Source organism: Maniola jurtina, chromosome 10, assembly GCF_905333055.1.
Source record: "Maniola jurtina chromosome 10, ilManJurt1.1, whole genome shotgun sequence".
In the NCBI taxonomy this organism is placed as follows: domain Eukaryota; kingdom Metazoa; phylum Arthropoda; class Insecta; order Lepidoptera; family Nymphalidae; genus Maniola; species Maniola jurtina.
In genome coordinates, this window is record NC_060038.1 from 2,181,063 (window position 1) to 2,204,919 (window position 23,857).

Genomic DNA, 23,857 nt, shown 5'->3' on the forward strand with positions numbered 1-23,857 from the left:
GTGTGTGTGTGTGTGTGTGTGTGTGTGTGTGTGTGTGTGTGTGTGTGTGTGTGTGTGTGTGTGTGTGTGTGTGTGTGTGTGTGTATGTTTGTTACTCCTTCACGCAAAAACCACTGGACGGATTTGGCTGAAATTCGGAATGTAGATAGACAGTATCCTGGATTAGCACATAGGCTACTTTTTATCCCGGAAAATCAAAGAGTTCGGGATTTCGAAAAACCTACATCCACGCGGACGAAGTCGCGGGCGTCAGCTAGTACTATATAAGTATGAAGCTGAGTAAGATATTATGAGCCAGATATAGTAGTAATAACAGGATTAGAAAGCTACTTCAATTTGTTGCATATTGCGAATCAACAATCTATTAATTAAGTCTCAGTTCGAATCCAAAAAACCAATGTGACATATAAGTAGCTCATCAGCTCGACTGCAGCAGAATGACAGCTACAATCGCAATCGCCTCTGATTGGCTGATATTCCCTCACTATTGCTACAATGCATTGTTGCAACTAGAATAGCATTTTAGCCAATAACAACAATTGCGATTGTAATAATAATTGATGCAGGTTTTACGGAATCTAGCTACAGGCTCTAAAACTAACTGGTGGACATCTATCAGTTGATGACGCTGACTACGGGCATAACGCATAACTGAGAAGGTTCCTGCGGTAGCGGAGCGGTGCGGAAGAGGTGTGATGACGTGACGCAAGAACTCAGTGATTCGTCAACTTATGACAACTGTCACCCTCCCGCACCGCTCCACCACCGCAGGAGCCTCCTCAGTCATGCAAGTTTTTTTTTTTTCTTTAAATCTGGCTTTACTCTGATTAGCCAATGTCAAGTTTGTAGATATTTTCAAGTTATTGAATTTATACAAGTATGGACTCCGTCTGCGCCGGCGCCCGCCGACACACGCGCGGCCAGTCATGCAAGTTTAAAAAAATTAGGCATTTATTGTGTTTCACGGAAGTCGGTACGTTGATTGTTATCAATACGCAATTTTCGCGAATCAATCACTTCCGGTTGAAACGGCACTAGCTGTGTCGGTCACTCACGCGTTAATTGATTGATTGATCGCTCCGATTCTCCATCTTGGTTCTGAATGGCAATTTATTATTGGATGTCACGATTGGGTAAATTAACTGTAGGCGCGGGCTATATTGACACAGTGTAAATACATACAGTAAAACGACGCTCTTGATGTTTGTGGATGAGCAGGCTTTACAGCTGCTAAATGCATCTGTATATCCAAGCGACGAATTGTAGAATTTATGTTTTTCTTTTTTAATTTTAAACTATCGTGAGTTATTTCCATTACAAGTATAGGATATACCTACCAGCTATACCCACGTATTTAGTCGATGTAAACTCTAGTCGGTTTCTTATCCATCCAGGGTCCTTTTTCTTAGGACTTTTCTTGCTGGTTCTTCTCGGTAGGAATGGCATTCCGAACCAGTGGTAGATTATTTTGACGATTCAAAAGCACTTGTAAAAGTTTAATTGAATAAAAATATTTTGAATTTGAATTTAAATTAGGGACTCAGCGAGCCGAGTCTCTATGAAAAAGGAGCCCCAATCTATACTTAATTTTTTCTTTATAATCTAATTTTGTAGATTGTATTTTGTGCATAGTACTAAAAGTACAAGGTCTTTGATTTGGTGACTTTATTGTACATATCGTGATCATCCCATGATTGTAGTTCGATTATTGAAATTTAGTTGCAGTAGTAAATTGCTACTGATGTGAAATTTCGCAGTGTGAACTTGCCCTTATATTAAAAATCGTACGTCACTACCGTCACCTTTTGTATCTGCCCAGGCCTTTATAAATTCAAACAGAAAGACGGTGCCGCAGCGGGCTTTACTACTTTGTTGTGATGAAAGTGATGATGCTAATTATCTGCTACTTTTTTCAAAAGGCACAGTCGAAGCTTTAACCTAATTAAAAATAGTAGCTACTTATCAACTATGTAACTGAAAGATTCGTTCATTCATAGAGCAAAAGCAGAGCAAATGTACCTATTATAGCTATCTTATTCAATTTCCGCTATTTAAAGGGTTGGAGCTCGTCAAAGGAAATACGAGTAAGTACCTACGTATCTATTTGATCGATACGAAGAAAGTTTAATATTAGTTTCAGGTATATCTGCAGCTAAGTACCTAGCTTAGGGAAGTAGTTTATGAATATACCAAACCTGTGTGCATGTGTGACACATTATTCGAATCAAACTTCGTAGCGTGCTTCATATAAACGTGGTTTGGTTCTCATTACACATAAACCTATATAAATCTTTGAGCCCGAGTAACTTTAAAACAATGTATTTGTACAAAAATCAGGCAAACCATAGACACGAGTACCAGTTTCTATAATGTATCTACAATCTACATTAGAGTTTGATTGGTTGATATGAGTTAAAACTACGTTTGTATGTATGGAGGATGCTAAAAATTCCTCCTACATCAATGAAGCCAATACTTAGTGGGTTATCCCATTGGGAAAAATTGCGATGCCCCACCAAGATTTGAAAGTTCTGATGGCTTATTAAATTTACAATTATTGATCCTTTATTTGTGTTGTAATAGACATCTAAGCCATGAACAACAATCGTACATAGAACGTAAAGTATGAAAACACAGAACTCTGGAATCTTTTTTTTTTCCTAAAACTTCATCAAAAAAAGTATCATTGAACATATCCACTACATGAACAAACATAAAACAACAGCTGGAAGTAGTCGTCAGGATCTTGTGCTTTTAAATAAAGAGTTTTTAGCCCTAATTCGCACGAGCGTTAAAAAAGTGCTGACGTGTAAACAGATACTTGGGAATGCATATGTTCTATTTGAACGCTTTTTTAACGGGCGTTAAAAAAGCTCTCGTGCGAAGGCCTAAAAGATTACTATTATTCGAATTTCGAAGCCTAACCCGATAAGTCGGTTTCAATTTATAAGATTGCCTGAAGTTCAATATATTGAATAATTGCTTCGCACATCCATGATCAATTGTGACATGTGAGTTGTGACTAACAAATAAATATTGAACATGACGGGCTGTATCCAAAATTGAAATCTAACCGAAACATGTTTAGTTTAGCAGCTATTTTTAGGACTTTGCTGTCTCGCATTTAGCTGATTTTTTGAATTTTTTCTTTACAGGCTCTCTCCGTCACTTACTCCATACAATCGTAGTCCTAATTTCATTTGAATACTAGCTGATGCCCGCAGCTTCGCCCGCGTGGATTGGTCAGATCCCCTGCAGCATCAGGATTGAGGAGTTGGACTCCAATTTTTTTATGAAACAATGTCGCAAAGTTCCTCTATCGATTAAAAAAAGAAATGATGCAAATCGGTTCAGAAATCTCGGAGATTTCGATGTACATAGGTAGAAAAACACAACTCCCTTTTTGAAAGTCGGTTAAAAAAGTAGCCTATGTTACTCCCTGGTCAATTCTCTACTTGTCTGTGAAAATCCCGTCAAAATCGGTTCAGCCGTTCCCAAAATTAGCCTTTTCAAACAGACAGACAGACAGACAGACAGACACAAAAATTTTAAAAACGTGTGATTCAGTTATAGTATCGTTCAAATAACCATATGACCTTAATATGCGGTAGTTATTTCGAAATTACAGACAGACACTCCAATTTTATTTATTAAGTATAGATTAAGCAACCAAAGTCCATGAAATATTGCAGACATATTCTAGAAACTAATATCTGTGCCTCTGTAAAAAACCTGTGTAATATCTGTGAAAAATCTAAAACACCAGTTTTAAATTTTTCTAAAAATATGTAGTTTTTTTTTTCAGGCGCTCAAAGATTTGTATGTGAATTTTTAAGACCGCGTAACTTTGAAACCGAATATTTTAACGGAAATCTGGAAAACCACAGGTACAGATATTAGTTCCCGGAACGTTTCTATGAAATGATGAGTATGATTGGTTATTATTCCAATGAGAGACGAACTACGTTTGTATGGAGCGAGTGACGGAGAGCTCCTCTTCAGAGAGTCAGCTCGAGTACGCGTCTTCAATATGGAACCCTATGTATAAAGTTCACGTCGCAAGAATCGAGAAAGTACAGCGAAATTTTACTAAATTTTTAGCCTACCGAGATCGCACCTGTCCTTATCGTTCTGGATATGAAGCTAGGCTTGAGCACTTCCACATGCTCTCTCTCAGTGATCGTCGCTGTATTGCCGACATGTCCTTCTTGCATAAACTTGTAAATGGTATAGTAGATGCTCCCGACCTACTACAAATTCTTTACTTCATTATTCCAAAGAAGTCTAAAAGAACACCTTCTAGGAAAACTTTTAGGATTAGCGTATATAAAACTAACTTGGGTAGCAACTCGGCCTTAAATCGCTTAAGCCGTATCTACAATGAGCTTACCTGCGCTCAAGAGGAAGTCGACATTTTTCGGCAGGGTTTGATTACTTTTAAAAAACGTATTGCGGCGGCTGTCTCTGTTTTGAGAAATTAATCGGCCAGTTATTAATTTTATTAATTTTGTAGTTATTTCAATCACATTTATTTGCGTAGTTAATAATTAAAAACTGATAATAAATATTTAGAAATATTATCCTTCGGAGCTATATAATTTTTCCATATTTATTATATACTAATATTTTGCGATCGGTCATGTATATTACATTGTGTTACCCGCATAAGTTGTGTGTGCCCGTAAGTGGTGTGTCACACTGAATAAGACTATACTATTGTATTTTTTAAGTGTTTTGTGAACATGCTGTGGGCGTACCTCATAATAAATAAATAAAATAAAAAAATAAAAAATTAACTTTTCACACAAAAGTTACACACGTCTAGGTATATGTATCGTTTATTGTAGATAATGAGGTAGGTTTAAAAACAAGCTCGTCAGTTTATACAACTTAGATTACTTGAACTTCTTTAAAGTTTGAACAAGTCGATTGAAGTAAAACTAACTTCTAAATTTTGTACAGTCTACTTTTCTAACTTCTATCTTGTACTGAATCTTGTACATCTTGTGAATGACTTAAAAACTTTGTTCCAATGAGTGTCGGGTCAATGTAAATGCTCTGGAACTCCATAAAAATAAATCATCGCTTAGGTTCTGTACGAAAAACTTACCAATTGTTTTATGAGCCTATAGAAGAAAATATAGGAAAAATATTATATAAAAACTCATATTTTACACCAAAAAAGAAAAGTAGAGAATCGTAAATAAAAAACCGGCCAAGTGCGAGTGAGACTCGCGCATCGAGGGTTCCGTACTCGAGTATTTTTTCCAACATTTTGCACGATAACTCAAAAACTATTATGCACAAAAATAAATAAAAATCTGTTTTAGAATGTACAGGTGAAGCCCTTTCATATGATACCCCACTTGGTATGTTATCTTACTTTGAAATTTGAAGCACATTTTAATTATTTTTTTAATGATGTAACGACAAATACTTGGATTTCGGATTTATTCCTTTACTTGTGCTATAAGACCTACCTACCGGCCAAATTTCATGATTCTAGGTCAACGGGAAGTACCCTATAGATTTCTTGACAGACACGTTAGACACACAGACAACAAAGTGATCCTATACCTAAGGGTTCCGTTTTTCCTTTTGATGCACGGTACCCTACAAAAGGCGATCGTAACTTTTCCTGATATATTTTATTTTCCCGACGCGACGTTTGGTTCATTTTTCAATTTTTATTTGTCTGTTTTTCGGGAAAGCGTTCATCTGGTAGTGATAGCAATCAATGAGACAGTCTTTAGGTATAGAGAATGATCTGATTTAGGGATAAATGGCTTGAGAGCGCGCTGGGACGGAAACTGGGGTCAAAGCGAATAAATTACGTACCTACCTCCCTTTTTATTTCCGTTCCAACCTTCACGCATAAGTTTTTATGGTTATTGGTTATAGGACATTTTTTCAAGATAAGTGACTCAATTTTCAGCCTGATTTTATTAGGTATCAGCTTCTAATCGTAAAAATTCGGAACAAAAATTAAAATTTAATCGCTAAAAATATTCGAACAATATAATATGTTTATACATAATTAATGTATGTAATTTAATATGATTGACTATGCTGTTTTCATACTAATGATTATAACGGCGAAAGTTTGTGTGTATATGTGTGTGTGTGTGTGTGTGTGTGTGTGTGTGTGTGTGTGTGTGTATGTATGTTTGTTACTCCTTCACGCAAAAACCACTGAACGGATTTGGCTGAAATTCGGAATGGAGATAGATAGTATCCTGGATTAGCACATAGGCCACTTTTATCCCGGAAAATCAAAGAGTTCCCACGGGATTTTTAAAAATCTTATTCCACGCGGACTTAGTTGCGGGCATCAGCTAGTTTTATATAAAAGAGTATTAGCCAAGTTTATCTTTGTAACAGCTAACTAATATTCGCCCTTTGTGGGCCGGCGATGATGATGATTATGATGATCTGTTAAATGGAATGGAAATCAATAAGTATGGAATTTCACTTTTATATTCAAACCGACAAATTGGTGTTTATTAATGTAACGACCATTCGTTCCAACTGCGGCCGCGTTTAATCATATTCACACCCCACCGATATGAATATCGATATTAGTAACTAGCCGATGCCCGCGACTTCGCCCGCGTGGAATCAGGTTTTTGAAATCCCGTGGGAATTCTTTGATTTTCTGGGATAAAAAGTAGCCTATGTGCTAATCCAGGATATTATCTATCTCCATTCTAAATTTCAGCCAAATCCGTCCAGTAGTTTTTGCGTGAAGGAGTAACAAACATACACACACACACACACACACACACATACAAACTTTCGACTTTATAATATTAGTGTGATTAATTACTATTGACTGATGGCGAGTGCTGACAGTATTTATCGATTCATTTATTAATTACTAGAGGATGCCCGCGGCTTCATCCGCGTGGATTTCAGTTTTTTTTAATCCTGTAGGAACTCTTCGATTTTCCGGGATAAAAAGTAACCTATGTCCTTCCCCGGGATGTATCCCATGCCTGTACCTTTCATTAAAATCGATTCAGCGGTTGGGCCGTGAAAACGTAGTAGACAGACAGACAGATAAACAGACAGACAGACAGACAGACACACTTTCGCATTTATAACATTAGTATGGATGTTATTGGATACCTGGCGTAGGCTTTTACGCTAAAGGAAGAATGTGCCTTATAACGCAGTTTTAGTGGTCTAAAACTATGTTCAAATTTCTAATGAAACGGTTTTTAGACACATCGTTTGGATGGTTTCAAAGTCTATAACGGGCATAGGTAGATTTTTTTTTTGTGAAATAAAGGATTAGTTTTTGATAGCCACTTTATCTGTTTAGAATTTGGTTATTTGATACTGATAGGTACCAAGGAAACTATTTATTTTCCAAGTAAAAAAATATCCTATGTCCTTGCGTTTGTAATGTTTATTAAGCATTGTGCCAATCGGTTCCAAAAGCATCAAATTTGTAAAAAATAAACCTATTTTTTTTTCTTCTCGTCTGGCAACCTATTATCGAGTAAAAATAATCCCAGAATTCAAAAAGACAGTTTTACTTTTATTTCCAGTTTCAGTTTTCAATCTATCTGTAATCAAATCTGTCAAAAGTGATATGGTTCTTTCTGGTTCTTTTTTTTTTCCTCTCTCGTCTGGCTTTTACAATGATTAGCCAATGTCAAGTTTGTAGTTATTTGTAACAAGTTAGCTAAACTATACAAGTATGGACCCCGTCTGTACCGGCGTTCGCCGACATACGCACGGCACCCCCTTAGAGCGCTTTCCAGTCAGTTTTAACAAAAAAAACACTCCAAAAAGTCACAACAAGCGCGCCAGCAAACGCCACCACAGACGAAGTCCTTTCTGGTTCTTTCATACGATTATCAACGTTGCTAAGTAACTTGTCAACAGAGTAAAGATAGATTGAATACCACCCAGCGCTAGAGTACAGATTAATATACAACCAGGGACAAGGCAAGGCAAGTTATCATTTCAAAATACGTATACCTATTTCTGTGGCTCTTGATTGGTCGAACATTAATCAGTGGTCGAAAAGGCTTCAATTCGCGCTCGCCCTAAATGACAATAGGCTCAATAGGGTTATCAATCGTCCTCGATTTTCCTGTATGCTACAAAAAAAAAACAATCTTCCAACCACTCTTCCCCTCGAGGTAGAAAGATATTGGGTTGCCAACAAGCTGACAAGCAGTAATTTCCGGAATTTTCAATTTCAATATCCGTATTTTGTGGAATTTGTACCTACTCGCATACAGGGTTGACTTTAACCCATGCAGCGCCTGGAGGCAATCAATACCCTGGCCCATCGCTAGTGGCGTGCAGATCATACAGGCATAAAACCACTGCTTATCCTGGTTGAAATAGCTCAATGCTCAGTTTTCGTTACGCGCTGCCTGGAAATAGGTGCCTGTCTAATTTATGCCTACCCTGACTTCAAACCCTGTGCACGCAACTGCGGCCATCACCCACTAGTAGGTGCATGATCAAATTGGAATACTACTAGTTTTGTTTTCATCATCGGAAATTCAATTCAATTCAATCGGAAATTCGGGTGAAATTGGTCAGCCATAATAATAGAGGTGCATGATCTTTGAGAGCGCTGCGAGCGATGAATGCTCTTTTGGAGGCGTAGCGAGAGGCGCTTGGCGAAGCCTAGTGCGCTGCACACCTTGTACCACCAAATACAGGGTATAACCAGAACGTTAGAAAAATAGCTAGCTAGCTTAGCGTTATTATTATACTAACTTAACACAATCCAATGCCAATAACTATTAGCCTTATCTTGTAGTTTTAGAGATTTAATATTTTTTGAACCCGCATTGTATAGCGTACAAAACTCGGGTCAATGCTCCACCTACGACGCGGCATTGACTTCGAATGACCTATTTACGGGACGTTCATTGACCTCTAGCATCAGTCAGATGTTTTTTGCAATCTATTGTGAACTTTTAAATATACTGGATTTAAAAAAAACACTCGTGTTTTTATAGTATCTTATCTGTAATCATCAGCACTATCACCTGTCTTCGTTTTTGCTAGCGTTCTGGTTACACCTTGTAGCAATAGCACTGATTCTGATTTTAAAATATTAATGTTACCTTTCCGGCGGCGCTATGAGCCGCCCTTGGCCTCCATGTCCTGCCCGACCACGATGATCAGCACGATGAACACGAGCAGCAGCACCAGGATGCAGCAGATGGCGACCGCGAGCATGGCCGCGTGCTCGCCCAGCTTGGCGGCGCCCCGCACTCGCGGGCGCAAACACTTACAAACTTTCAAACGTCGAACATTTTCCCGAAACCATTTTGGTTTATTTCTCTTGACACTTGACTGCCAGTTGTATTTTCAGCAAGGTGTTTCTTTGTAAGTACCTACTTATACTTTTTAACAGATTGTCTTTTTCATTTTTTATAACTAAAAATTAATTTAAAAATTTTATTCGGCACTTATTTCACTATTTATTTGATCCCTATTTGAATATTTGGCACTGGTTTTATTCACTAAGTGTATTTTATTGTTTAAATAAGTATATTCGCTGATTTAAAATCACACTTTTTCAGTCTTTCTTTCTTCCAATATTGTCACAGTAGGTACTTACTTTATATAAGATTTTTATTTGAGTCGTAACAAACTAAAATAGAAAAAAATAAAAATAATACGCGAAAAAGCTTAGAATTATTTGGGTACAACATCGACCTACTTTTCTATAGGTAATTTTAGTTATACGGGTTATACGGCTGTTCAATTCTTTTGCCTTTAATAGCTACAACAAAAAACCTCTAACAACGTAATCGCAGGTATATCTATCTATCAAGTGATGAAACAATTTGGTCGAAATAATAACATGAAATCTATATTTAAAGTGACTTTGTTATTGTTGTTTTGTCCTTCATAAGGACTTGCGTCACGCACTTCGTTTACCGTCTGTCACATGCTCTGGCTGGTCACACGCACGACTGACTTATGAATATCTTAAGCCCATAATGAAATCTAGTGATAACTCTTGTGTTTTCCATATTTCTTTACAGAGATGAAACGTGGACTCTTAAAGCCGCTGATACAAAAAGGATCGAATATACTTTCGAGATGTGGTGTTGGCGACGCCACAGAACCAACGTCTCAATACTTAACGAACTCAAAATAAAGAGGAGGCTATCTAACATCCGTCTGCGGAGGACCCTTGAGTACTTCGGTTACATCGCAAGGAAGAACGCCAGGAATATCGAAACTCATGGTCACTTGTAAGAGCGAAGGAAAGAAACCCCGCGGACGTAGCCCGAGACGTTGGTCAGACCAAATAAAAGAAGCCGTCGATAACCTATCTGCCATGCGAACCACGCGGCAAGAAATTGGAAGCAATGGAGGAACATCGTAGCAAAGGGGAAAAAGCATTGAAGGGGAGCCACGATCCTTAAAATTTAGGGAACGACGCAGGAAGAAGAATTAAATCTAGCATTATACAATATTATGCTTTAAATACAGTAAAGAAAAACATCGTGAGAAAACCTGTATGGCTAAGGATTCCCCATAATGTTCAACAATGACTCACATAATATTATCATCGTTTCAACCTAAACCGGTGGGTCTAGAAAGTCCCCACTAAGAAAGGATTTTTACAGTTTTTTTTTTGATGATGATTTCATGTTAAGAAAGAAGAAAGCCTTTCTTAACGGGCTTTCTTTTCTTTTTACATTCAAAACCTCTTTTATCTATACTAACTGAATCACCCGGTTTTAAAATTTTTGTCTGTCTGTCTGTCTGTTTGAAAAGGCTAATCTTCGGAACGGCTGAACCGATTTTGACGGGATTTTCACAGACAAATAGAGGATTGACCAGGGCGTAACATAGGCTACTTTTTTAACCGACTTTCAAAAAGGGAGTTGTGTTTTTCTACCTACGTACACCGAAATCTCCGAGATTTCTGAACCGATTTGCGTAATTTTTTTTTAATCGATAAAAAAACTTTGCGACATTGTCCTGAGAAATCAAGAGTTCCCACGGGATTTTTAGAAACCTAAATCCACGCGGGCGAAGCTGCGGGCATCAGCTAGTATATTAATATAATTTAATGCAGAAACTGAGAAAAACAAATGAGGTTATGCGATGAATTTTAAATTACCATTAGAAAATTCACTCTTCAGAAGTTTTTAAGAGCAATGTGCGTGTTTTTTCAATTGCACTCGACCTATTTTCTGGGTATTTTCCTTATAAATGCTTTTGTTATATTAATAACTTCTCCATAAGTACCTAGGTACTAAAATTGGTATAATAAAATACCATATTATTGCTCATATTAAATTATTTTTAGATGCATTTTTATTTTTTACTTAGGTACTTGACACCAAAACAGCAGCGTAATTTACTTGAGTATGTACTGTACTTAGTTTAATAGTGAAAGTGCCTGATAATCGGCTTCTTTTTGCTATACCTACTTTTATTCAGACAAGCAGATATCATTTATTGATGATTCAATCATTCATTTCTTATTTATATTTTTTGCATAGTCTATGTATTATCAGTTATCACAGTTTATAGCAGCTAAAAGAGTGCCTACCTACCGAAATACCGACTCATTTTATAATTGCTATGTTGCATATTTCATCAGTTAAAAAGTAAAAACTCATTGGAACGAATATAAATAATATAATGAAACTAGGCTGGAAATTCGTTGAATAAATCCGATGGATTTCTGAATTTTAATCACCGTTATTACGAAACATACGAATGTGTGACAAAATGAATGCATCAGTACATTTTTACTGAAAGGTTTTTAAGAAACAAGTATAATGGTATTTGGACCTAATTTTGCTGTAAATATTTTTTTTTAAGATTTAGATTTAAACTTGGTTGTCATACCTATTTTGAGAATGCATGGCCACGCTGACCTAAAATGGTGACAGCGTATACCAATATGACTCTCAAACTCTACGTATGGCTGCTTTTTTTATCTTAGAAGACCTCAGATACCTACCTGTGGCCATATCTAAGATCCATATGTTATTAGTCTAAAGCTCCATTTACGCCAAAATAACATAGTGCGATATTGTGGCATGCCACAGGGCCACCGAGAGGTACTTTTGGTACAATGCTTGGGGAATAATGAGAAAAATCTGAACAATATCTGACGACTTTTAACAATTTACGGGCTTATTATCTCAAGAGGAAGTAAATTTTTGCAACAAGCATAACAGACAGACTACAGTAAAATACAGACACAATCCTCCCGAATAAAAATTTATAATGAAACAATTAGATTGAGTTACTAGCTTCGTTCATAGGTATCGCACACAGACTATAGTAAAAGGTAGATACTATATAGCCTACGTGAACAAAGTTTAGAGATAATGAGTTGATAAGTGGCGTGCAAAAATAAAATCATGAAACACTTTTATGAAAAGGTAGTCCTGTTTATAGTATTTAAATGTAAAACGTATTGTTAATCCTCTATGCAAAGTCGTTGTATTGTTCAAAACCATCAAGCAGCGGTGCTCACATAACAATCGTTGTGAAGCCCTTCACAGGAGATTTCCGAATAATGAGAAAAATCTGAACAACATCCGACGACTTTTAATAATTCACGGGCTTATATTATCACAAGCGGAAGTAAATTTTTGCAAAAAGCATAACACACAGACTATAAGTAAAATACAGACACAATCCTCCAGAATAAAAATTTAAAATGAAACAATAGATCAAGTTATTTAGCTTCGCTCCCGTGGAAATTTTGAAATATCCATCCTTATTTCTTGTAAGAAAGAGAAACGCTGTCCAAAATTTCAGCTTTCTAGGTCCAAGGGTTTGGGGCAGGCATTGATAAATCAGGTTGTTTCTTTCCATTGTATGAGATCAACAGGTATGCAAAAACGAAAACATGAAAAGCTGTAGCCAATTATCCATACTTAATATTATAAATGCGAAAGTGTGTCTGTCTGTCTATCTATCTGTCTTTCTGTCTGCTACCTTTTCACGGCCCAACAATGTAACCGATTCTAACGAAATTTGCTACAGGGTTAGCTTATATCCCGGGGACGGACATAGGCAACGTTTCATCCAGGAAAATCAAAGAGTTCCCGCAGGATTCCTAAAGACCCATCCACTTAACCGATTTGTATGAAATTTGGTACCAAAGTAGCTTGCGTCCCTGTAATCGAAATATAAACTATTTATCCCGGAAAATCAAACAGTTCCCTCGGGATCTATAAAAATCTAAATCTAAGCGAACGAAGTCGCGGGTATCCTCTAGTATAAAATAGGTATTTAAATGTAAACCATTGTAAATTCTCTATGCAAAGTAATGACATTGTACATGTAATGACTGTACAGTAGCAGGCTGGCAGTAGTCGTACATAAAAGGGCAGCACTTAACCACTGTGAAACAGCTTTGCAAATAATGAGAAAAACCTAAACAACACCCGACGACTTTTAATTACGGGCTTATATCTCAAGCGAAGGTAAATTGTTCCCAGTCACGGACTACAGAAAAAAAGAAAGCGTAATCTCGCAAACAAAGGTGTAACAATAAAATGAGGCCAGTTGTTTATATAGGTAGGAATAGTGAGCAATCTAGTATATGCCGAGTTACTTGATGCTAACGGCCACCCATGAACATCTGCAGCACTAGATAACACTACTACCAATACTTGTCAGGCATTGCGAATGATTTTATTTTCTACGTCGCGAGGTACGATTATGAAATGGTTATAGTGCAAATAAAATGCTCATGTTTAAACTTAAAAGCCGGCTTTAGCGTCGCATCTATATTTTCCGTTAGTCTGATTCACAAACTATTAAATATTACAAGGGCTCTGGCTAAAACTAGTGGCGTACCTAGTTGTAACGTTTAAATAAAACTTTTACTAGAAAATAGGAATGAATATTTTTGTACGGCAAAGACAATTTTTTCTATAACTTAATTTTTCAAAAAAATCGTAGAATCACTGCCCTTAGCCAGTTTCTACATAAATGCCTAGTTTTAATATTATAATATTATATCAGCCCTTTTTGAATATGGATAGACTATATTACGTAGGTAGTTAGTATAATATTACGTATGTGTTCTAAAGCGAGTATTAATACTGAAAGGTCGCCTTATTGAGATCTTTACATCGCTTGGATTTTTCCATATGGAGCGAAGGATAAAGTCTATAAGTAAGTACTTATCAATGAAAAGAGGCATATTACATACGTTGTCGGCATTCAATATTGGCTCCACATTACATGCGAATGTCGTAAGTTTATATATGTACCTACTCGTACCTAATACCGACTACCGAGTTTATTTTAGTACCTACATACATTACATAGGCACCCACTCGTAATTATCCGCACATAGACAGGCGATGAAACTTCGATGAATACATGGGAAGGAACATAAATACCTATCGAAAAGGGTTAAGTAGCCTAATTCTAGTATCTATTTTTGTGTGCAATAAAGTGATCTATCTATCTATCTAGGTCGACTAAAATATTGATAGATTATTTTTGTTAATTCATTATAAGCCACAATCACACCACAATCACACCTGATGGAAAGTGATGATGGTCAGAATCAAGCGATGAAGACAACCTGATAGTCGGAATGAAACTATTCTCAAAGATAAATAGGTAAGGAACTGCCATAATAAGTACCTACCTACGTAAATGTGCTTTTGAATGAAAAATTTAACTTTCTACTTTCAAACCTCTAGCCTCAAAAAGAACTACAAATAAAGAGGAACAAATAAGATATAAAGATATACATATTTAGATTCAACGAAGAAAAACTAAGAAAAATATTTAGAATATCTACAAAATTAAAAACTAAACTGAAGACGCAACGTTACAAGTTATGAATGTTACTGAATACATACAGAACAGACAAAGCCGCAGACAAAACTGAGTCTGCAAGTAAACTCATATTACATCAACTGGCAATATGCAAAGCAGGGAGCTGTGTCAGTATTGATAAAGGTCGACGTATTGAGATCTGCGCGTAGGAAATTTCCATATGGGTAGAGGGAAAACAGAATCTTACAACTACATACCTAAGTGTGTATAAGCACTAAGCCTGCAACCGGGACGTAAAACGCTTGGCGGCACGAGACGGATGGCCCTTTTCTCCATACAACTCTACTGTTCTCTCTACAGTTTTCTTTCTGGTTTATGAACTTAAAGCAATGATTTTTCACAGTGAAATAAATAGGTATCAACCTTTTCTATGTCCCATTGTTTTCCTTTTGATACAATATCTTTATAAGCCCTAGAACCCTTACAAAATGTTCAAAATGGCCTATTTAGACCGCTGTTAACAGAGTCACAGACTGTGCAAGTGCTGCCAATGACCAACACCAAAATTATGTAAATACAGATACCCGCGACTTCATTCATGTGGTTTTTTTTTAATTCTGTGAGAAACTGATTTTGTACCCGTAAATAATAACCGCCAAAGTTATGGCTACGGAACTACGAATAACAATGTTATAGGTACGTAGCTACGGAATCCTTATACGTGTCAGCAGAAATCGATCACTGTATAGTAGGCATTCCTGACGACTCTATGTAAATTGGACGATACATTATAATATAATAGGTATATCTTAATCCTAAAGTGAATATGCGATATTCTGAGTAGGCGGAGAAGGCAGTACAAAGCAAAGAGCGCCAGGTTTGAGGAGGGTCGACTTATTGAATCCTGGACCGCTCGGCTGAAAGGGAAATCTCATCGATCATAATATAATGCGAGTAAGCAAATTAGGATACTATCTTGTTTATCCATACTATAGTATGTACAGTATGTGTACAGTATGGATGGATGGATAGTATATATACTATCCATCCAAATATTATAATATTATAAATGCGAAAGTGTGTCTGTCTGTCTGTCTGTCTGCTATCTTTTCACGGCCCAACAGTTTAACCGATTCAGACGAAATTTGGTACAGGATTAGCTTATATCCCGGGGACGGACATAGGCTACATTTTATCTCGGAAAATCAAACAGTTCCGGCGGGATTCCTAAAGACCCATCCGCTTAACCGATTTGTATGAAAGGTACCGAGGTAGCTTGCGTCCCTGTAATTGACATAGGCATTTTATCCCGGAAAATCAAACAGTATCCACGGGATCTTTAAAAACCTAAATCCACGCGGACGAAGTCGCAGGCATCCTAGTATATTATATACTAGATGATCCCCGCGATTTCATCGGCGTGTGTTTAGGTTATCGAATTCCCGTGGAAACTCTTTCATTTTCCGGGATAAAATGTAGCTAGTTTTAAGTTTTGTCATAAGCAATCTCCATTCTAAATTTCAGTCAAATCGATTCAATCATCGCCGGCTTACTACTGAGTACGAGTCTCATCTCAGAATGAGAAAGGTTCAATGGCCGTTGTCCACCACGCTGGACAAGTAGGTACAGATTGGCAGTCTTTATACTTCTTTGAGAACATTATGGAGAACTCTGAAGTATGCGGGTTATCTCATGATATTTTCCTTCAACATTAAATCAAGTGATATTTACCCGAAAAGTTAGAGATGCGTGCCCGGGATCGAACCACCGACCTCCCAAACGTCTTATCTGCTAGGCTATCACAGCTATTTAGCGATTATTCAGTAGGTAATATATTTGAATCTTTGAACAATATACTCGTACCAGTAAGTACAAGAGACTACTTCCAAACACTCAAAGGAAAGAGTATTGTCAGCATTGATAAGAATCGACTTAATGTTGAAGGCTTAATGTTGAATGAGATGGCTTGGTCGTAATCTAAGGTTCGTATAAAATGACTAAGCAAGTACCTAACGGTTGTAAGGTTAGGCGCACATTGACTAATTCTGTTTTACACAAGCTCTAAAGTGGCAGGTCTAAATATATTACTATCACATTCATAATGCTCTCTTGGGAAAAGGATAGCATTAGATTTAGTCCGAATCATTTCTAAAAGCTAAGCAGTTCAAAATCAGTCGTTTCAGCAGCTGAAAAGAAGCGGTCGTTCAGGCGATATCGAATGTGAGCAATAGTGATGATGACTACTGGTCAAATTAATGACTTTTTATCAAACGTCATAACGCTTGCTTAGTGAGTAACCTTGTATGAAATTCACAGATGTGACGTCATAAACATTGGATATAATTTGACGTACTTTTTTGTTAAATCCTATGGTTAATACGTTAGATCGATCATTAAAATGGTTAGCAAAGTCAAAACTAACAGCGGACGTGGATTTTACGAATTTTAGAAGATTTAATATTAGTATTTAATAATTCCTAAAAAAATTAAAAATTCCTAATGCTTAGTGAGGAACCTTGTATGAAATTCACAGATGTGACGTCATAAACATTTGATGTAATTTGACGTACTTTTTTTAGTTTAATCCTATGGTTAAATCGTTCAATCGATAAATGGTTAGCAAACTCAAAATTAACAGCGGACGTGGATTTTACGAATTTTGGAAGATTTAATAATTTCTAATCACCATTCCTGAAAGGCCGGCAACGCATTAGCGACTCGGGTGCTGCAAATGTTCATGGGTGGCGGAAATTATTTAACATCATGTGATACGTTTGCTCGTTTTCTCGCTATTTTTATTTCAAAAAAGTATCCATATTAACAATTTATCACTATCATCACTACCCATATTATAAATGCGAAAGTGTGAGTAATATTTAAATACCTGCCTTAGTACAACTCTCAGATACGCGGTACGCGCGGCATTCATTTAGTAAATTAGTACCATCACATGAAATCATTAACAAACTCACCCAGTCCAGTTCCTATATGGGATAAGTGTATTGGCACCAACAGTTAAAAATAAATTTGCTTGTTTCAGGGCCATTGGAGTGGACAAATACTGTTTCAAATGAGTTTGTTTTGGAACGATTTACCAATACCACTTTAGCAATTGAGCAGAATTTTTAATTGCAGACGATTATTTATTCATTTATTCAATCGAAGTTGTTATTTAACTTCCTACCTAGTGTATCTGCTGTATATCGGTAAGTTATCATCAATTTATATCTTTGTCACTACCTACGTTATAAATGCGAAAGTGTGCTTGTTTGTTGGTTTGTTCTTCAATCATGTTGTAACGGAGCAACGGGTTGGCGTATTTTTGCGTAGATATAAAAACACCTGGAGAATGAGATAGGCTAATTTTCATCCCGGAAAATCAAAGAGTAGGTACCCATCGGTTTTTGAAAAACCTATATCCACGCGGACGAAGTTGTGTTCATCAGCTAGTGTTATACATAAATGAATCTTTATTAGTTCTTACCGTATTTGTTCATATACAACTGTACAAAGTTTTGCAAATGATATTTTTACAGGTGTTGAATAAAAAAAAACTAATAATTATTATTTGAGAAATATCAATATTATACGAATTAAAATAATTGTTAAATATTAGCAGTAAGGTAAAAATATTAAAGATAATGCTAGTTCTCAATCATTGTTTTAGCATAAATTGATGGTACCCAAAATAAATATGTAAGAAATTATTATTAATGAATATAATAATATTATGCGTAGTCACACCTCTCCTTTCTAATAAAATACCAATTTTATTTTTAAATTCACTTAAAGTTTTTACACGCCACTTTTAAGTTAAAATACTATTAAAATACAACTTTGAAACCAAATTACTATCACAACTAAGTATTTATTTAACACACTTTATGCATTTAATATTCCGAAAAAAACTTCCAAACTTCTAATAAAAGTACACTAGAAACAACATTCAAATACACTACAATATTACTTAAAAACTAATTTTAATTATTATCTTGAATGTAATTAAATATTTATGAATATAATATAGAATATTGGAATATTCGTTATTTGAATTTACGCGCGCAAACGTCCGCAGAGGACGTGTAACTTTACGAAGTTTACGTGGGAAACTGAGCGGTTCGCGGGATCTAGGGCGGGCGGGAACAAACCAATAATGATACGAGAGCCCGTAGGAAATCTTAAGGAGGTGCTTCATAAAAGCTGCAATTTTATTAACTTGTACTTTCCTCTTCGTTCAGTGTTATCCATCACACTAATATTATAAAGGCGAAAGTTTGTGTGTATGTGTGTGTGTGTATTTGTTACTCCTTCACGCAAAAACTACTAGACGGATTTAGCTGAAATTTGAAATGGAGATAGATAATATCCTGGATTAGCACATAGGCTTTTTATCCCGGAAAATTAAAGAGTTCCCACGGAATTTCGAAAAACCTAAATCCACGCGGGCGAAGTCGCGGGCATCGGCTAGTTTATGATAAAACTACCTGATCCGTTTGGGCTTCGCTCGTGAGAATAGAAAACCCCTAAATGCAAAAATCGCAAGTTTCTAGACCTACCTTCCCTGGCCTAGTGATGAGCGCTGTGATTATAAATAGCAGGTCTCGGGTTCCGTTCAGGGGCCATTTGGAAATCTATAATTTCTAATTTGTCTCTGGTCTGGACCAACAGTTATATAGACTAACAAAGCTGTGAAGCATTTTGGTGAGACGCTGCGTATAATCCGATTAGGATTACGAGTTACAACTTTAATTAAACTGCCTTACCACTACCCAGGTTAATCTGCTACCATCAGACCTTGTTCAGATATGTATTATTTGCCCGAACCGATCATCGCATGATGATCGCATATGGATGATGATACGCAGTCATGATACGCGGTCTCGATACGCCGCTCTGATACGATACGCGATATGTTTCCGTGTCAAGTCAGTTTTTGTCCGATCATCTAAGGAGATATAGATACGATTTTATCGAAAGCTGATACAGAAGTATAGTTTGGTACGCGATCATTACATATGATACGCAGTAAACTGAAAAACATCCACAATGAGATTGGAAGCCGACGAATGATACGGTGATCAAATTGGGCTGAACATATCTAGATCCGGTTTTACACTGCATCATTACTTACCAAGTGAGATCGAAAATAAAAATCCTCAAGATTTCCTACTCTCTCTCGGGCTATATTAATGTATGCGCATCTGGCGAGGAGATGAATGGTATAATTACGAAAAGATACCTATTTACAACCGCGGATTTTCGCTCGAAGGTAAGCGGTAACATTAATAAAATCCTGAAAGATACGTGTTATTTTGATTGATTTCGAAGTACCATATTTGCGAATCAAAAGCAAAAGTTGCTATAATCCACTGAAACAGACAAATCTGTATAGTGCAACATGCAGCATGCGACATGATGCACCATACAGCTTAATAAGCTAAGCTAAGCATAAGCTTTTGGTTCCTTGCAGGTACATTATAAACTTCCGCAAAGTACCACCTTTACGTGTTTAACTAAACTTGTCGTCAACTTTTTTATTATTCTTACTTTCCGTCCACTTTGAGATGTGCGTATAGATCAGTCAGTCAGACAGTCAGTAACCTTTTCCTCTTATATAATATTTAAAAGAAGATGAAGATATGGGTGTATGAAATGAGTTCAGGAGAACTAGTGGCTAATGGGTACTGTTAAGCTATTGTGGCTTCAGAGCTGTAAACTCATACGAGTAAAATCTTATTTTCCGTTATACCTTATAGCGCTTAAAAAACCCATTAATATCGAGGACAATCCATCACAGTCTACGACGGTGTTTTCGCTTAAAATTCCTCGTATATTCGCAGTTATTCGTATGTTAAGAAAATTCTTTATTTACGCTTGATGATTGATTCCACAACAACCACGTTTAATAGCAATACTTAGTTGATAAACTGTAACTGTTGAGTACTAGAATTCTGATCTAAGCTGGAACACGGCCTTAGAAGAATAGAACTTTAGAAGTATGGCAGTCATACCGCAGAAAATTAGCGCTGTATGCTGTTGTGTTTATACAGCTTACATACATACTTGACCGGTTTTTTATAAATATACCAAATAACCGCAAGTTGCCCGCAAAAGTTCTTAGTTACCTTCATACTCGTAGTTGTGAGTTGCCAGCTGTGTTCAACATTTGTGGGATAATCCCTGGACGAAATGCGACGCGGCAACTTTTACAAAGCTAATGGTCAAATTGTATGAAACTAAATAAACATAGAAAACCTGTTGTTTTTCTTCTTGAAATACCTATATAAATAACAAAAATCGGCCAAGTGCGAGTCAGATTTGCGCACTGAGGGTTCCGTGCTCGGGTATTTTTTCTAACATTTCGCACGATAAATTAAAAACTATCTATACATATAATAAAATTGTAGAAAAGTGGTGTCTGTACAATGGAAATATATAAAAAAAAGTAGCAGGGGTTGTTATTATATCGATGCCGAACCCGAAATTGTAATTATTATTTTTTTGTCTGTTTGTCTGTTTGTCTGTTTGTCTGTGTGTTTGTGCACGCTAATCTCAGAAACGGCTTATTCGATTTAGATACGGTTTTCACTAATATATTATAGTAAGCTTCACTTAGCATTTAGTGTTTATTTCATGTCAATCGGTTCATAAATAAAAAAGTTATGTCAATTTAAAGAATCACGCGCGCCTGAGCGTCCGTGGCTATAATATAAAGCGCGGTCACTATTCCACGCGAACGAAGTCGCGGGCACAGCTAGTTATACATAAAAATAAATAAAAATATGTTTTAGAATGTACAGGTAAAGCCCTTTTATGTGATACCCCACTTGGTATAGTTATCTAATATCTTACTTTGAAAATTTAAACACATTTTAATTTTTTTAATGATGTAACCACAAATCCGCAGTTTTCATATTTATTCCTGTACTTGTCTACAATACCTACCTACCTGCTAAATTTCAGGATTCTAGGTCAACGGGAAGTACCCTTTAAGTTTACCCTAGTATATACCCTAAAAAAGTGTCCATCTGTTATTTCGAAATGTCCGATGATTGCACGATAGCTTAACCTTAACACATTGTTTTGAGTGCATGCATAAAAAAGGGATATTTAAAACAAGCTAAGTAAATCCATTTTAAATTTTAAACTATCGTGATTTCCATTATACCTAAGATATAGTATACCTAACTATAGATTGCTGATTCCCTATTAAAAGGACTCTAGATGGGTTCGAAACTAGTCGGGCTTACACCGACTAAATACGTGAGTATAGCCGTAATCCTATAATTAAACCCACCAAAAACATTTCATGTAAAATGTTGCCAAGACTCACAAGTTCATAATGCTTTCACTGTTAAAAAGTGATGAGATCTCTAGTAGAGCCAAGCCCCTAGCTGAGCTTAGAATTGCGTTGCCCATGGGACCTATCCCAAGTCCAAAGTATATAGCTCTTAAATGCTCTTGAGTATATCACATTTATAACAATAAAGAACAAATAACTCTACTTACAAGCTCTGATTTTACAAACCCTAAATCTTGGTTAAAAAAGGACGGCTTGGCCGTTTAATGTTCGTGGTACTTTTATCTGATATGACATTTAAGCCCGGAATAGCTTGTGCGACAATCATGAAGTATAATAAAAATTAGTAATTGTCGAACAAACTATTCCTTATGACCTTAATATAATATGTTATGCCATGTAATGCTTTCACGAACATTAAACGGCCAAGCCGTACTTTTTTAATCAAGATTTAGGGTTTGTAAAATCAGAGCTTGTAAGTAGAGTTATTTGTTCTTTATTGTTATAAATGTGATATACTCAAGAGCATTTAAGAGCTATATACTTTGGACTTGGGATAGGTCCCATGGGCAACGCAATTCTAAGCTCAGCTAGGGGCTTGGCTCTACTAGAGATCTCATCACTTTTTAACAGTGAAAGCATTATGAACTTGTGAGTCTTGGCAACATTTTACATGAAATGTTTTTGGTGGGATTTCATTTCTTTTTGGCAGGTGCCCTAGATTTTTTTTTTGGATCTATTTTTTGTAGGTACCTACATCATTTTCATGGCCCGCTCTCTATCGTTACCTCTTTTTTTAAAAGCTTTTATTCTTGCAATGTATGTAACTATGTTTGTTTGGGTGGAATCTTGCAACTCAATTTTAAAGCAGATATATCAAATTTCAGTCTTTTAGGACTTCAGGAAACACATTTTTTAAATGTACAGACTGGGAAAAGTTTATTTTCCTGTTGTTTTAATGAAATCCCTAGCCTACATACCAAATTTCAGTCTTCTAGGACTTAGGGAAGTATTTTAGAACTTTTGACTAGAGGGGTTTTGAATGGCAATAAATCTGAAACCATAACAGGTAGACAATTGATACTTGGCACGTTTGATAAGTCTGTCAAGGACATATTATCCTGAAAATATCAGCATTCTAGCGATAGACTTTACAAATAATTTGCTTCCCCCATACGTGGGAGTGGAGGGGGAAATTTTTAAATTTCTTAATTTTCCTGTAGTTTGTATGCAATTCCTAGTGTACACACCAAATTTCAGTCTTCTAGGACTTCGGGAAGTACCCTAGAATTACAGACTAGAAGTTTTGACTGTCAATAAATCTGAAACTATAAAAGCTAGACAATTGATACTCAATGCGTTTAATAAATCTGCCCAGGACATCTTATCCTGAAAATATCAGCTTTCTAGCGACAGATTTTACAGATTTGCTTCACCCGTAAGAGGCGTAGAGGGGGGGCATTTCCAATTTCTTAATTTTCCTGTAGTTTGTAGTCAATTTCTAGTCTACATACCAAATTTCAGTCTTCTAGGACTTCGGGAAGTACCTTAGAGGTTTTGAGTAGAGGTTTTGATGATCATCAGTGAGGGACGAAATCTGCGTATTTTAGGTATCAATAAATCTGTAACCATAAAAGCTAGATATTTGATATTTAGTATATTTAGTAAATTTGCTGAGGACACCTTATACTGAAAATTTCAGCTTTCTAGCGTCATCCAGACCGAAGTTATGACGGGTCGAAAATACGGCGAAACACTTCGAGAAAAAGGTACGTAGCGCCCCGGCCGCCG

The 23,857-nt window shown here is 36.4% G+C and overlaps 1 protein-coding gene and 1 long non-coding RNA gene across 8 annotated transcripts in view; both read right to left on the reverse strand.

Annotated features, from left to right (window-relative positions):
• The window catches only part of LOC123868804 (dorsal-ventral patterning tolloid-like protein 1), a 95,269-nt gene that overhangs the window by 53,837 nt on the left and 17,575 nt on the right, over positions 1–23,857 (reverse strand). The window lies entirely within an intron of this gene.
• LOC123868806 lies at positions 678–23,161 on the reverse strand. The gene is made up of 4 exons (XR_006796727.1): positions 23,151–23,161; positions 22,260–22,267; positions 2,636–2,641; positions 678–804 (listed from the first exon to the last, which is right to left on the reverse strand). It is a non-coding gene; the product is annotated as an uncharacterized LOC123868806 (long non-coding RNA).